The 14,983-nt window shown below is 41.7% G+C and overlaps 1 long non-coding RNA gene across 1 annotated transcript; it reads right to left on the bottom strand.

Annotated features, from left to right (window-relative positions):
* Positions 1–9,140: 9,140 nt before the first annotated feature.
* On the bottom strand, positions 9,141–9,789 carry LOC140589081 (uncharacterized). Its single transcript, XR_011990274.1, has 4 exons — positions 9,641–9,789; positions 9,478–9,545; positions 9,199–9,380; positions 9,141–9,159 (listed from the first exon to the last, which is right to left on the bottom strand). It is a non-coding gene; the product is annotated as an uncharacterized lncRNA (long non-coding RNA).
* Between the last annotated feature and the right edge of the window lie 5,194 nt (positions 9,790–14,983).

Genomic DNA, 14,983 nt, shown 5'->3' with positions numbered 1-14,983 from the left:
ACCGCCTACTCCCCTGTAGACCAATAGTGCTGGGTGTATATTTGCATAGCATGATACAGTACTGTCTTTGAGTGAATAGAGTTTTTTTTTTTTTTTAAAACCACCACGATTGCGATGAATAGGGCAAGAGAATAAAAACCACAGAAATGGCTCGGTGTGTTGCTCCTTGTGACTAGACTAAATGGTTTTTGCTTCTATGGCACATAGATAAGTACTACAATACTCAGACAAATTAGCATACACAGATAACCCAGAACAACTAATATTAAAATGTGGTAAAGACTAAATATCAGTGCCATACCATCCTCAATCGTGGTGGGTTTCTAAAAATGAAGCTTAATGAAGATCTGAATATTAAATGAGCAAAGTGATTAGATTTGTTCTTCTATCCCAAGCTGTGGTCTAAAAGCAATAAGGCCACCACACATTATATATGCTTTAGCAGAAATACACTCCTTCGACCATTAAGATAGCTCTAACCTTTCCTCAGCCCTTTCATACCAGAGATGGTTCTCAAGAAAGCTGGTTCTTCCATACCATAACTGAAGACACCTTATTGATGCTTGAATAAATACATTTATAACAACAGCTTTTCAATACACTCCAACTTACATGAGCACAGTTCTTTGGGTATAAAGAGCTGAACTGGGGGGGAACTTATATAAAAAGAGAAAAGGCTATGTTGGTCTGAATCTTTCTCATGATGGTGGGTAAATCTGGGCTGGTTCTTCTGATCCTCATGACTTGTGCGCATATTAAAATGGGGCAGATGTTTGGAGGTGGAGACTCATTGACTTACCTTATGGTGTAAATTAAACACTATTAGAGTTAATAAAGATTAATACTTTAACTCAATTGTTCAAGTTGCTGCCAAAACAAAACATTTCTGTACAACCACTGTCCACTATTGAATTAAGTAAATCCAACATGTTCTTTTTTTCAGTGTATATGGAGCCCATCAAGGGTCCATCATTAGCCCATGTGGGCTAACCCATGTGGGGCCACCATGGAAACTGTGGACAACATTGACTGGGCCCCACTTGGGTTTCCCATGTCAGCCCAAGTGCATCCCATGCGGGCCCCACATGGATGCGTTGGCTGGGACGTTAACTCTTAGGTTTGTTAACCTTCTTGCTTATGATGCTTGCTATGCATACCTTGCTAAAAAACAAAACACAATAAAAGCCTAATATACAAACCATCACAGAAATTCTAATGGTTTCTATTAAATACCATTATGAACCAGTGAAAGGCCAGAAATGTCAGATTTTAGTTTCAGTTTGTGTGTTCTGTTCTGCAGTGAAATAAATAATTAAATTTTCTTTAGTGTGATTTATTCTATATTTATTCTATATTTTATTTGCATATTATTCTTAATAATTAAAAATATTTTTTCTTAAATAATATTTGTTTGTACAGAGTATATTTATTTAAGTTATGAGTAGTTTATTTTTTGCAAAAATTGGTCTGTTACGGAACGACATGTAGTATTACTACAATAAAATGTGTGGTGTGTACAAAATGTGAAGTTTTGTCATGTTTTTTTTTTTTTTGGGGGGGGGGGGGGGTGGCTTGGGGCGCTGGGAGGGAGTCTCGCCCGGGGAGCAATTCAGTGTAGAACCGCCACTGCATCCATCCATCCATTATCTCCCGCTTATCCGAGGTTGGGTCGTGGGGGCAGCAGTCTCAGCAGGGAAACCCAGACTTCCCTCTCCCCGGCCACTTCATCCAGCTCCTCTGGGGGAATCCCGAGGCATTCCCAGGCCAGCCAAGAGACATAGTCCCTCCAGCGTGTCATGGGTCTTCCCCGGGGCCTCCTCCCAGTGGAACATGCCCGGAACACCTGACCAGGGAGGCGTTCAGGAGGCATCCTAATCAGATGCCCAAGCCACCTCATCTGACTCCTCTCAATGCGGAGGAGCGGCGGTTCTACTCTGAGTCCCTCCCGAATGACCGAGCTCCTCACCCTATCTCTAAGGGAGAGCCCAGCCACCCTGCAGAGGAAACTCATTTTGGCCGCTTGCACTCGCGATCTCGTTCTTTCGGTCACTACCCACAGCTCGTGACCATAGGTGAGGGTAGGAACGTAGATCGACTGGTAAATCGAGAGCTTCGCCTTTTGGCTCAGCTCCTTCTTTACCATGACAGACCGATGCAGCGCCCGCATCACTGCGGACGCCGCACCAATCCGCCTGTCGATCTCCCACTCCATCATCCCCCCACTCGTGAACATTTATGCAGAATGATGGATGACGTCCCCCCGACGTCCCGAGTGGGGGGACGTCGTGCATCATTCTGCATAAATGCTTATCTGGTTCTGCAATACTGAGAGAGTATGATTTGACAACATGGATCATCCACCCATCTTCCAGCTGCTAATACTGGTCAGGTTGGTGGGCGTCAAGGATCGATTAGAATATAAGAGAGTGAGATCCTGTCCCAGAGTAAGTGATCCTCACCTGGAGGCCCATCAGTCAATAAGAGGATGAAGAGGAGCATCAGAGGAGCCTTATGTGTGTCTCACTGACCTCAGATCCGTGGAGACTGACACTCACTTCCTGACTCTCCATAACTTCACTGCCTCCCCCTTTTATGGGTTTTAAATGTTTAAAATTCATCCATCTGTCTTTCATCCTCTTACCCAGGATGGGGTCACATCCCAGGAAGCACGGGGCCCAAATCAGGGACACAAACACCACACTGAGAGCCAGGGGCAGGATTCAAACCCAAACCCCTGACAGTATGAGGCGTCCATGTGACACACTGAGAGCCAGGGGCAGGATTCAAACCCAAACCCCTGACAGTATGAGGAGTCCATGTCACACACTGAGAGCCAGGGGCAGGATTCAAACCCAAACCCCTGACAGTATGAGGCGTCCATGTCACACACTGAGAGCCAGGGGCAGGATTCAAACCCAAACCCCTGACAGTATGAGTCGTCCATGTTACACACTGACAGCACTGCAGCATGCAGGAGTAATTAAAAGCATTTTTATTAACAGTCTGTGTTCTGCATTTTCAATAATACTCCATTTATCAGTAAACAAAAGCCTAACATTCTGTGGGAAAAAAAATACTGTGCAAGTAAGACTTTTATGCAGAAACATAATATAACAGCAACAGGGCAGCTTTTAATTCCACAGTCAGAGGAGAGCAGTTAACACACTTAACAAATAGAAGCAAGACTATTATTAAAAATAATGCTGTAAGTCTAGCTATCATTATTTAATTAAAATTATGTACTGGCTGTTTAAGCTGCTATAGGTAGAATCGGGCATTAGGACCCAGGCGGAAGCTACATGCCGCTGCTTGTTAGCGAGTAGCAAAGTTCAACAGAAAGAAGCGGCCAGATAATTTCATTGTCAGAGATTGTGAGTAGGTGTCAATAACTGTTAATTGCTTAACTTTACTTAGGTTTCCGTAAGTGAAAGGAAAGTGACGTTGTTGGCTATTTTAAAACTAATTTAGACTAACATAATGCTGCTGTCATAATGATAATGAAAGTGTCACGGATTGAGAGTGACAGTCACTCTTTTCAGTCTTTTGTCACTCACTCCCGCCACACATGGTATTTCTCACGCGGAAAAATAATTTGTAGGCTAATATGCCGCAGCGCCCAATATTTCTCAGACCGCGGCACAGTAGTGCCTCACTATAAAACGGGTGAGGGCAGGGGCGCCGTAAGGGGGAGGAAAGCTAGGACGATTCCAAGGGCCCCTGAGCGACAGGGGCCCTAAAAAATTAGGAAAATAACTGGATTGGTTTAGACTGGGGGGCCTAATATGATATGCTTTCATGGGGCCCAAAATCTCTAGCAGCGCCCCTGGGTGAGGGTAAAATGCGGATTCCGCCGGACGTAAACAAAAGAGCCTTCGAGGAGCTCAGCAATGCGGTCCACGTTACGTCAGCTGCAGACACACCTTGAACGCACCCCGTGATTAGGTAACGTCGTATGGGTTTCTTTCTATGCCACGTGATCTGTCTATGCGGCGTGCGTCCTTTACAACACGTCTGTTTATAAACATAAAATCTATTGTTTGTAAACAGTCCGCATTTTACCCTCACCCCTATAAAACGAGCTGAGGCCTGTGGCCTGTACTACGAAGCGGGGTTACTGGCTTATCGGGGTAACTTTGCGAGTAACTTGATGACGTGTGGTGTAACTTCGCGATTAACCCGTACTACGAAAGGTAGGTAGGTTTTAGTCGAGACATGTTGCTATGGCAATTTACCCTAAGTCTCAAAACTGCTCCGAGCAGTTTTTGTTCTTGTTTAAGTCGAGGTTTCTGCGTAAGCCAGCCCTATATGAGCACCGCCCCTCCCACTACAATTTTTCCGAAGACAATGCCGGCGTACCTGGATGATCCGTACCACATTGGCGCGCGAATCGTGAGGGGCTCTCTCTGTTAATATGTATGAAATGGAGCAATGGCATATAATATGCATTCAATGTATTCATTAATAACTGTTACAGAGAAAGTTATTCTGAAAACCCAAGGGGTGTGCATTGTTCCCTGTTGTCCACTGATCAAAGCACACTTCACTAGATGTGCCTGTCTTGTCTAGTTTTAAAGTTATTAACCCATTCATGTATTGTCGACTGCACAGCATACGCAGGGGCGCCGCCAGGGGGGGAAAGGTTAGAACAATTCTAGGGGCCCAGCACTGACATGGGGCCCTGTTAGGGGCTTTACCTTTTCGCAAAAAGGGGGGGGGCAAAATTGTAATCTTTCATGGGGCCCAAGATTTCTGGCGGCGCCCCTGAGTATACGGATACAAAAATTAATTAAAATTTGCATGTAAAGCAATCTGGGAAACAAAGGGGTGTGCAACAGTCGCCATGAGCCCAAAATACTAAACCACCATATATCATTACAACTGAAAGGACCTATATTATATTAGCGATTAACATGATTTGGCACAAATCACAAAATGTTTTGAAGCGGAAAAATAATCGGTGTGCATCGATGTCTGTGTACTGGACATCACAATTCTGTCATTAAAAACGGCCACCTTACTTAATTCCGTAAAGATATTAAAGCCAGAAAACTGAATATCGAATATGAGGCTAACTTAACCGCGGTGACAGGTTCCAAGTCGTTTTCTCACTACACATATGCTTCTTTTTTTCGTTTTGTCCTGTTGTAAATCATTTAATTGTTTGTTAAACAGTGGCTCACCTTCTATTAAGTGTCATATTAACAGACACCTTTTATTATTAGCTGTAAAACATAGAAACACGCTATTAGTGGAGGCTAGACACAACAAATCTTTCATAATGAGTAGAAATATAAATACATAGCCCTACCACTTGACATGATGTTTCTATATTTCATCTTGACTTGCTGCGACGAACGCTTTCCATTACTATTGCATTTGAAATCGGATCAGTTATTGTTAACATTAGGTTTCATTATGAGTAACATATAGTAATGGAACTTCAGGGAGCATTATATTACTTAGCAGCATATAATAGGTGACTTCTGAATTGTGTCGCATCTGTTAGCCTCTGTATTTATTAACAGTATTTCAATTCTTTTCAGAAAACACTACATTGTCTAATACTCGGTCGTGGGATATTTTGGACCACGTTTTATGACCGTGAAAATGTACGTATGCATTTTCTTCGTCGTCAATACGTTGCCAACAAGCCTGCCTGCTTTTGTTACCTGCAGTGGTATTGGACTTTCTTTAAAGGGTTGATTTAAACTACTCATAACGCTGCATAATTAGCATGCAGTCTTCCTCCGTGAAAGACTGCATGCCGAACGTGCTCCATATATGTGAACGCGCACAAACTCCAATGCAGTTAACACCGATTTAACAAATCAACTTCTTAACTGGCGTCGTAGTACTGATTAGCCCCGATGGAGTCAACATGATTTTGTTAACCTCGCGTTCGCAAATTACCTCGGGGTTAAGTCTGATTTGGTTAAACCCCCTTCGTAGTACAGGCCACTGTACTACGAAGCGGGGTTACTGGCTTATCGGGGTAACTTGTCGGATTTAAGGTAGTCTGGGCAAAATGTAAGCGAATGAATATGAAGTACATTTAAACTGTGGTACCTTAAATCTGACAAGTTACCCCGATAAGCCAGTAACCCCGCTTCGTAGTACAGGGGGCCGTTTCACGAAGCGAGTTTAGTGAAAACTCATTGTGTGAGTTAAGGGAAACTCAAAGTTTTCGGTTTCAAAAAGCCAGTTGAGCCCAACTCTGAGTCATTTACCACGGTAACATACCCCGTGAAGCTAACCTGCTCGCTAGCAAGTTTAATCCCTGGGTAACACTTTATAATACTGTTCCGTAGTTAACAGGTAAATATGCAGGAAGTAAGCAGCAACAAAGGAGTAGCGCTTCATTAACACCTAAATTGGTACTATTAACTACTAAGGAGTTATGCTTAATTACTCAATAGGTAATAGTGAACTAATTATTATAGTAGTTCTCACTTCATTAGCAACTATTGAGTATTGCTGGTGTCATTGGGAATTATGTACTAACTATGGATTATTTCTAATAACTACTAGTTCATTACTCATCAAATGAACAGTGCTTTTTTTTGGACTAACAGGAACTTACAGGCTACTGTTCTGAATGGTTTTTGCCATTTTTTTTTCCTTTTGGAATAACAGGCTTCTTTCTTCCTACTTGTTTGTATGACATACAACTTATTCTACAAAATATTACTGCCTAAAATATGTATACAGTACCTACATTTTAATTATTTACCTCACTTCAGTCCGTGTGCCAGTGTTCTTCAAACTGTACTTTGAAGTCCAACTGAAGGTATGGTCAAACAGAGACTCGTGTTTTGCCACATGATGTGCTCCACCACATATTGTTGATCTTTTCTAAACATTAAGAAATTAATGTATGCATTTTAAATAAGGAATGAAGTCTTACTAATGACCTAAATAAAACTAATTGTAACTCATTAGTAATGAATGTGGCGTTACTGACTTCTTCCATAGTAGTTACTAAAGAACAAGAACAGTATTATAAAGTGAAACACACTGTAACTCATTAGTTAAACCTGCTCGGGAGCAGGCTTATTTCATGTAAACAGGATTAGATCGCGGCTTTATAACCGGAGGAGATAGGGAAGTCTGTCGCAGCCATGTCTTGTCCATTTTTACGACAGCAACCTGTTGCGGAAGGTGCAAGAACAATTCGCAGAGCTTTTCGAATTAATCGCGTATTGCGGGATAGACAGGATCCTTTGGCGCAGCGCGAAAGTGTAATTGTTGAGAGATATCGTTTTTCTCGTGAGGGTGTTATTTACATCATTAATTTGTTGGAACCCCACATTAAGTGCTCAACACAGAGGAGTCAGGCTTTGACAACTGCACAGACTGTGTGCATTGCCCTGAGATTCTTTGCGAGTGGCACTTTCCTTTACACTATTGGAGATGCAGAGAACTTAGTGAAAAGTGCTATCTGTCGTGCCATTCGCAAAGTTTACCTGGCACTCAAGCAGTTTTTAAGGGTTTTTGTGGTATTTCCAAGCCACTTAAGACCCCAGGTGGTAAAGCAGAATTTTTTTGCTATTGCAGGTACATTTATAATTGTTAATGACATGCAATCATGATCATGCCAAAAAGTATGACTAACAGTATGTGTCCTTCAGGCTTCCCTAACGTGATTGGTGCCATAGATTGCACACACATCCCCATCAAGGCCCCACCAGGCCCCAATGAAGGGGATTTTGTGAACAGAAAGGGGGTTCACAGTATAAATGTGCAGGTATGTTACTATTACAATTTATAATATTCCAGATTAGTAATATATTACATTAAAAAAAAAAAAGAAATGGATCAAAAAGTATGCAGTTGACTGACTAAAATCTCTTAGATGGTGTGTGACGCTATGTTCCATATAACAAATGTGGAAGCAAAATGGCCAGGATCAGTGCATGACTCAAGAATTTTCAGAGAGTCACATTTATGCACATTATTTGAACGTGGTAAGGGAACATATAAATGTCAAGCTCACAGTATTACACACACTTATGCTGAGCCTAACAAAACTGCATTTTTCCATTATACAGGGGATTTTGACGGGATCCTGCTTGGAGACAGGGGCTATGCCTGCAGGCAGCATTTTATGACGCCCTTCTCTGACCCAAACCCTGGACCACAAACCCGTTACAATGCAGCTCTAGCCAGGACAAGGGCACGCATTGAAATGACCTTTGGGCAACTAAAGGAAAGATTTCAGTGTCTGAAGGGTCTGAGGGTTGCACCTGACAGGGCCTGTGACATAATTGTTGCATGTGCCATCCTCCACAATATTGCCACCATCAGAAAGGAGAGGACCCCTGTGGTGGAGGTGCAGCCTGATGATGACCTCCAGCCAGTGCACTTGGACCAACCTAGTGGCAGAGCTGCACGGGACAGAATTGTGGAGCACCATTTTTGAATGTGTAAAATAAAAGACAAGAGAAATATGCTTAGTTCCTGGAGTTTTATTTAAACAATTTTTTATAAAGAAAAGCCAGCAAGTCATCTTTTGCCTGCAATAACAGATAGTTATGTAAAGTCAGCAATACTACTATGTATCAAATGGTGTATTAGCACTTACTCTGAAAGTCTTTTTGAAGCAACTCTATCTCTAGTGCAATTTTTCTCTTTTTGAAGTTGTTGAGTTCAATTTCTCCTCTTAATTTGTGTTTTTTCAGGTCAAAATACTCGATTTTTTGTTGAAGATGCTGTTTATATAGGGAACAGATGTCACCCTGTGTCATTTTGTGAAAGAAAAAAAAAAGGGTCAAAACATGCCTCATGCAACAAAAGTAAAAAGTAAAAGTACAACACTGTCCACCTCTGTATCCGTTCTTTGTGCAGACTCTTCTGCAAGCCTTTCTGTAGGCCTTTCTCTAGGTGTGGACTCCTGCAACTCATATTGCAGACAGAAAGAATAGGTACACAAGTATATACAAATTAGTGTAAAGTTATTTTATGCACTTACAGGTTCTTCCTCCAAAGGACAGTCATCTGAGAGGGTTTCTTCACTGTCCTGTGCAATGGAAATAAATGGGTATTCCAAAGTGTTGCACTCTCTTCCCTTTATGCAAGTTAGAAAAAGTACACAACTTACTGCATATGCTTCAGCCACCACTTGCTTGGGAATAGGTAAAAATGTTGGTGTATTATGTAAAACTGCACAAACAAAGAGAATTGAAAGCTCATTTAGCCTACCAGCAATGAAGGTGTTGCTGCTACTGGTCCCTGGCTTTGGGTCTGAGGAAGAGCTGCCCCCAGGGATGCCCTCCACAATGGTTCGGTTTTCATTCAACCCAAGGGCCAGCTCCTCTGCTGGGGTATATTGTGGTGGTGCAGGACCACCACCTGTTTTTTTTCTTCAGCCTTTTTCTTGGTGGCTGTTATAAACAGACAAACACATTATTTAACAGTGGCTTTTAAAAAGGAAAAAAAGTGGCTTTTTAAAATAAAGACAGTATAAGAATTAAAGGCTACCATTTTGTAGAATATTCTTGTACTTCACTTTTACTTGTCCCCATGTTCTAGTGGGTCCCGTGGTGGCTCTGACATAAAAGAACAAAGTAAATATGAAATTATTAAAATGCAAAAATACACACTGTAGAAAGTAATAGAAACATCTACCATGGACAGCATTTACGCATTTAATTTGTCTGCTACTTTTTGCCAGCCCTCTCTCCTGGCTTTTGCAGACTTTGAGGTGTTTCCTGTCGTTTTAATTAAAGACTCAAATTCGGCATAATCTTCCATTAAAAGCTCTTGTTCTGCTTGGGAGAAAAACTGGGCACGTTCTTTGGCCATGCTGAACAGCCAATAACAGCGTTGCTAATCATTGTTTCTACTATCGATACATATCCCCTTTTAAACCAATGCATGAACGCGCAATTATCTCAGATAACTCAATCCAGCGATACTAATCATAAACAACAGGTGTGTTCGAAGAACCCAATTAGCCGGATCATGATTAGTACGATGATATCATCTTGGATGTCTCATTTGATCTCGGATGTTTTAAGCAATGTACGAAGAACGAGCCCCTGTACTACGAAGCGAGGTTACTGGCTTATCGGGGTAACTTGTCGGATTTAAGGTACCACGGTTTAAATGCACTTCATATTCGTTTACTTACATTTTGCCCAGATTACCTTAAATCCGACAATTAAGTTACCCCGATAAGCCAGTAACCCTGCTTCGTAGTACAGGCCACTGGCCACTGGAGTGAGATTGTCTCTCGGAAAAAATAAACAAACAAGAAATACGAACTAGTCAAACCACATTAAAAGCTTTATAAAATATTTTAGTACATTCATAGCGATATTCTTTTTTCGAGAGGCAAACAAACTACAAACAAACCAAAGACACTAACAAGTCTGGTAAAAGTCTGATATTGCATGCTAGGATACTGTTTACGGTCATGATATGGTATTCTCTAAATCGAACACGTGCAATTACATTTATAACTAATAATACTGTGGTAGAAAAATTATAAATCAAGGACTTAGAATAAAAGTCTGGACCTCTTAGTTTGGTGAGTAAAGAAAATCTCTTTTATTCCAGCAAGTTCAGCAAAGCGCTCCCATCACACTCTGGCACTTGGTACCAAGTCACCCCCGGCACACAGAGCAACCAGTAGATAAAACATAACTACCTTCTAAGGCCTGATTGGTCATGAAACATCAACAAACTAAGCTGAAACATATAACAAACACAATTCTCCTGCTCCATTGGTTCACTTTGGTAGCAAGGTAAAGTCCACCCATTGTATGCAACTTACTGGAGACAGCCTCAGCTTCTAGACTCTACATGAGATATGTATATAGATATTAATTATATGACATTGAATCACTGTTAATGTTTGGGTGTTCCATTGATTAATGATTAACACATTGACGTATTGTCCCTGAATCACTGAAAATACATGGTTAACATATGATTAGTATGATTAACATAAGTATGATTAACATGATACGATCAATTGCATATAACATATTATACACTCACCTAAAGGATTATTAGGAACACCTGTTCAATTTCTCATTAATGCAATTATCTAATCAACCAATCACATGGCAGTTGCTTCAATGCATTTAGGGGTGTGGTCCTGGTCAAGACAATCTCCTGAACTCCAAACTGAATGTCAGAATGGGAAAGAAAGGTGATTTAAGCAATTTTGAGCGTGGCATGGTTGTTGGTGCCAGACGGGCCGGTCTGAGTATTTCACAATCTGCTCAGTTACTCGGATTTTCACGCACAACCATTTCTAGGGTTTACAAAGAATGGTGTGCAAAGGGAAAAACATCCAGTATGCGGCAGTCCTGTGGGCGAAAATGCCTTGTTGATGCCAGAGGTCAGAGGAGAATGGGCCGACTGATTCAAGCAGATAGAATAGCAACTTTGACTGAAATAACCACTCGTTACAACCGAGGTATGCAGCAAAGCATTTGTGAAGCCACAACACGTACAACCTTGAGGCGGATGGGCTACAACAGCAGAAGACCCCACCGGGTACCACTCATCTCCACTACAAATAGGAAAAAGAGGCTACAATTTGCACGAGCTCACCAAAATTGGACAGTTGAAGACTGGAAAAATGTTGCCTGGTCTGATGAGTCTCGATTTCTGTTGAGACATTCAAATGGTAGAGTCAGAATTTAGCGTAAACAGAATGAGAACATGGATCCATCATGCCTTGTTACCACTGTGCAGGCTGGTGGTGGTGGTGTAATGGTGTGGGGGATGTTTTCTTGGCACACTTTAGGCCCCTTAGTGCCAATTGGGCATCGTTTAAATGCCACGGCCTACCTGAGCATTGTTTCTGACCATGTCCATCCCTTTATGACCAACATGTACCCATCCTCTGATGGCTACTTCCAGCAGGATAATGCACCATGTCACAAAGCTCGAATCATTTCAAATTGGTTTCTTGAACATGACAATGAGTTCACTGTACTACAATGGCCCCCACAGTCACCAGATCTCAACCCAATAGAGCATGTTTGGGATGTGGTGGAACGGGAGCTTCGTGCCCTGGATGTGCATCCCACAAATCTCCATCAACTGCAAGATGCTATCCTATCAATATGGGCCAACATTTCTAAAGAATGCTTTCAACACCTTGTTGAATCAATGCCACGTAGAATTAAGGCAGTTCTGAAGGCGAAAGGGGGTCAAACACTGTATTAGTATGGTGTTCCTAATAATCCTTTAGGTGAGTGTATATTGACTACTACTATTCTATTAAGCTATAACTCTTTGTGCACCAGTTGGGGTGGCTTCGAGTCTCTTCCTGCAAGTGGTTTCTCCCACCCTTTGCTTCACTGTCTGCCCCTCCAAGGTCCGAGCTTCTGCGGAGCCACCTGCAGGCAGCTATCACAAAGCGAGGTCACACAAAATTCAAAATAATCTCTTCTGGCCTAAGGCCTAAGACATAACAGACCCAATATGCCTCCCCTCCCGGGCCTACTAATGTCCAATTTTACTTCCACAGCTAGCTAAAATAAACATTTTCAAAGATTTATAAAAGAATTACTGTTGAGTGTGTAAGCCGCCATGTTGAAATTACGTCACGGGGCAACTCGGACAACAAAAGCTTGTCTGACATCAACGTCATAAAAGATGCTTGTTTCCGACGGGAAGTGACGTTTTTCGTGACGTTTCGTGATGTTTTCATCCGAGTTCCGACTTGGAGAGAACGAACGCACCATTAGAGCCTGTCACTTACCAGCCAATCAAAAAAAAGAAAGGGCCTACACAATAGCCAATCAGAAAATAGTACTATTGTATCTGGCATCCAACCAATGAAAAGGCATCCTGTGGAATGTCACTCTTGCCTGTCTTCAAAACTTGAGAGCCCTGATTACAACATTGCAAAATAAAAAATCACTTGGTGGACTCGCGAGGCACCAAATTTTCTCCACTATTTCCTCACAAATCAGTTACAGTACTTACTTAAATGGATTCACAAACAGGACTATAGTTACCCCTGGCTTGAATTGGAACAATATCAGTGTAAAAATATCCTAGTTGCAGATCTCCCCTTCCTTCCACAGTCAATCATTAAATCAAACATTGGTAAGATCAACACCATCTCTACAACTCTGACAGCCTGGTGGAAAACAAACCGAATCACTAAGTCATCATTGACTCTGAATATATTCACCCCATTGTGGCACAACCCAACATTTACTCTACAAAATAAATCTGTTTATTTTCCCACATGGGAACAAAAGGGAATTACACACCTCCACCACTTATTCCATAATAACCAATTTATGTCATTCGATGCTCTTATGCAGACATATGGGGTTGGGAGAGACCAATTTCTTCAATATCAACAGCTTAAATTAAGAATTAAAGGAAAAGTTAATTTAACCAATAACACACTACAGCCATCTCAACTAACTGAAGAACTCATTCAAATCAACAGCCCAAAAAAATTAGTATCTAAACTGTATTTACTTATCTCTACCTTAAATAGTGTAATAACACTCCCAAAAGCTAAATGGGAAAAAGATTTGGGCTGTTCCCCCAACCCCAATTACTGGAAGCAGATTTGCAAAAACATCTTCTGCATGACCACCAACTCCAACTTGCGGCTTATCCAATATAAAGTCATACACAGAACTCATATTACACAAAATAAAATGTTTAAAATGAGATTGACTAACACAGATATCTGCTCACAGTGTACTTTGGGGAGCATAGATAATTATTTTCACGCTGTCTGGCTTTGTGAACCAGTTCACTCCCTTTGGCTAAGGGTTACTGAAACACTCTGTAGGATCACACATGCACATATCACAGGGCCTAAATTCCAGGTGGCCTGAGACAAGGCCGAGCCTGGTACGAGAGGCACCAAAGGGGGGTTACACACACAAACACACACACACAGATAACCAGGGAGGCTAGCACTCCAACTTTTATTGCCCAAAGATTTAGGGACCTACAGACAAGCAGAGTGGACTTCACGGACAGGGGTCCCTCGACTTGGCACACAACCCCCTCCCCATACATTCTGCCTTACATTTCACTCACCCAACAGACAAACACCCTAAAGGAAATTTCATTTAAGTTTGGCTTTTGTATACCCTGTATATTGATTTACTCACGACTACTAGTCTCAATATACAGATACGTTATGTTTGTATGTGTCCTAACTTTTAGAGAGTCTTCTGTGTTAAAACCCCCCCTTTTCTTCCAACATTCCTTTGTGGTCCTTATCTGATCTTGGTGGACAGTCACCAAGTTTCTTTGTTTCTACCATGCTATGTTAAAAGAACTGAATTAAGGTGTATCTTATCCATTCTGGAGAAGATGAATTGGCACAAGCCAAACCAAACAAAATATATTGTTTCCAGATGTGCAACTTATATTGATATTACCACAAACTAACGGCCACGCCTATCTATGGATAAGATGTGCTGTTTGTAATAGGAATATTCGATGTAATATCCGCACAAAGTGTAACATCTGTTGAGGTGCAACCCAAAACCCCTGTATCCTATACTGATATGAATCAGTCACATAGATACAATAATTAATTGTTTAATCAATTAATGCAGATGGTATGAGGTATGTACCTGTGAAGCTGGTATGGCATGTTTGGTATCAAACTGATTGTTAATCACCCCTGATTCCAAATCTGGTCAGTGATTACCATAAAAGTGGATGTATCAAAAGTTATAACAGCTTAATGAAAATCATCAGTAAAGGTAGAATCTGGCGGGCCATAAATCCCAAAAGGACTGATACAGACCCCCTTCCGAAAGCCCGCCAAATGGATGGCCAGCCATTGGGCCAGGAGTCGAATTCCTGGTCATCCCTATTCATGGACTTTACAGCATAAAAATCCTGGCACCTCAGAACAAAGGCGAGCAGAACAACCGCCAGCCAGAGCAGAGAACAACCAGCAGCTGCGCTGAGAATAACCGCCAGCCCGAAGGAGAACATCAGCCCGGGAGGAGAGAAGCCCACAGAAGCCCTC

This window comes from Paramormyrops kingsleyae, chromosome 4 (assembly GCF_048594095.1).
Source record: "Paramormyrops kingsleyae isolate MSU_618 chromosome 4, PKINGS_0.4, whole genome shotgun sequence".
Taxonomy (NCBI): domain Eukaryota; kingdom Metazoa; phylum Chordata; class Actinopteri; order Osteoglossiformes; family Mormyridae; genus Paramormyrops; species Paramormyrops kingsleyae.
This window is presented reverse-complemented; position numbering and strand designations above follow the sequence as displayed.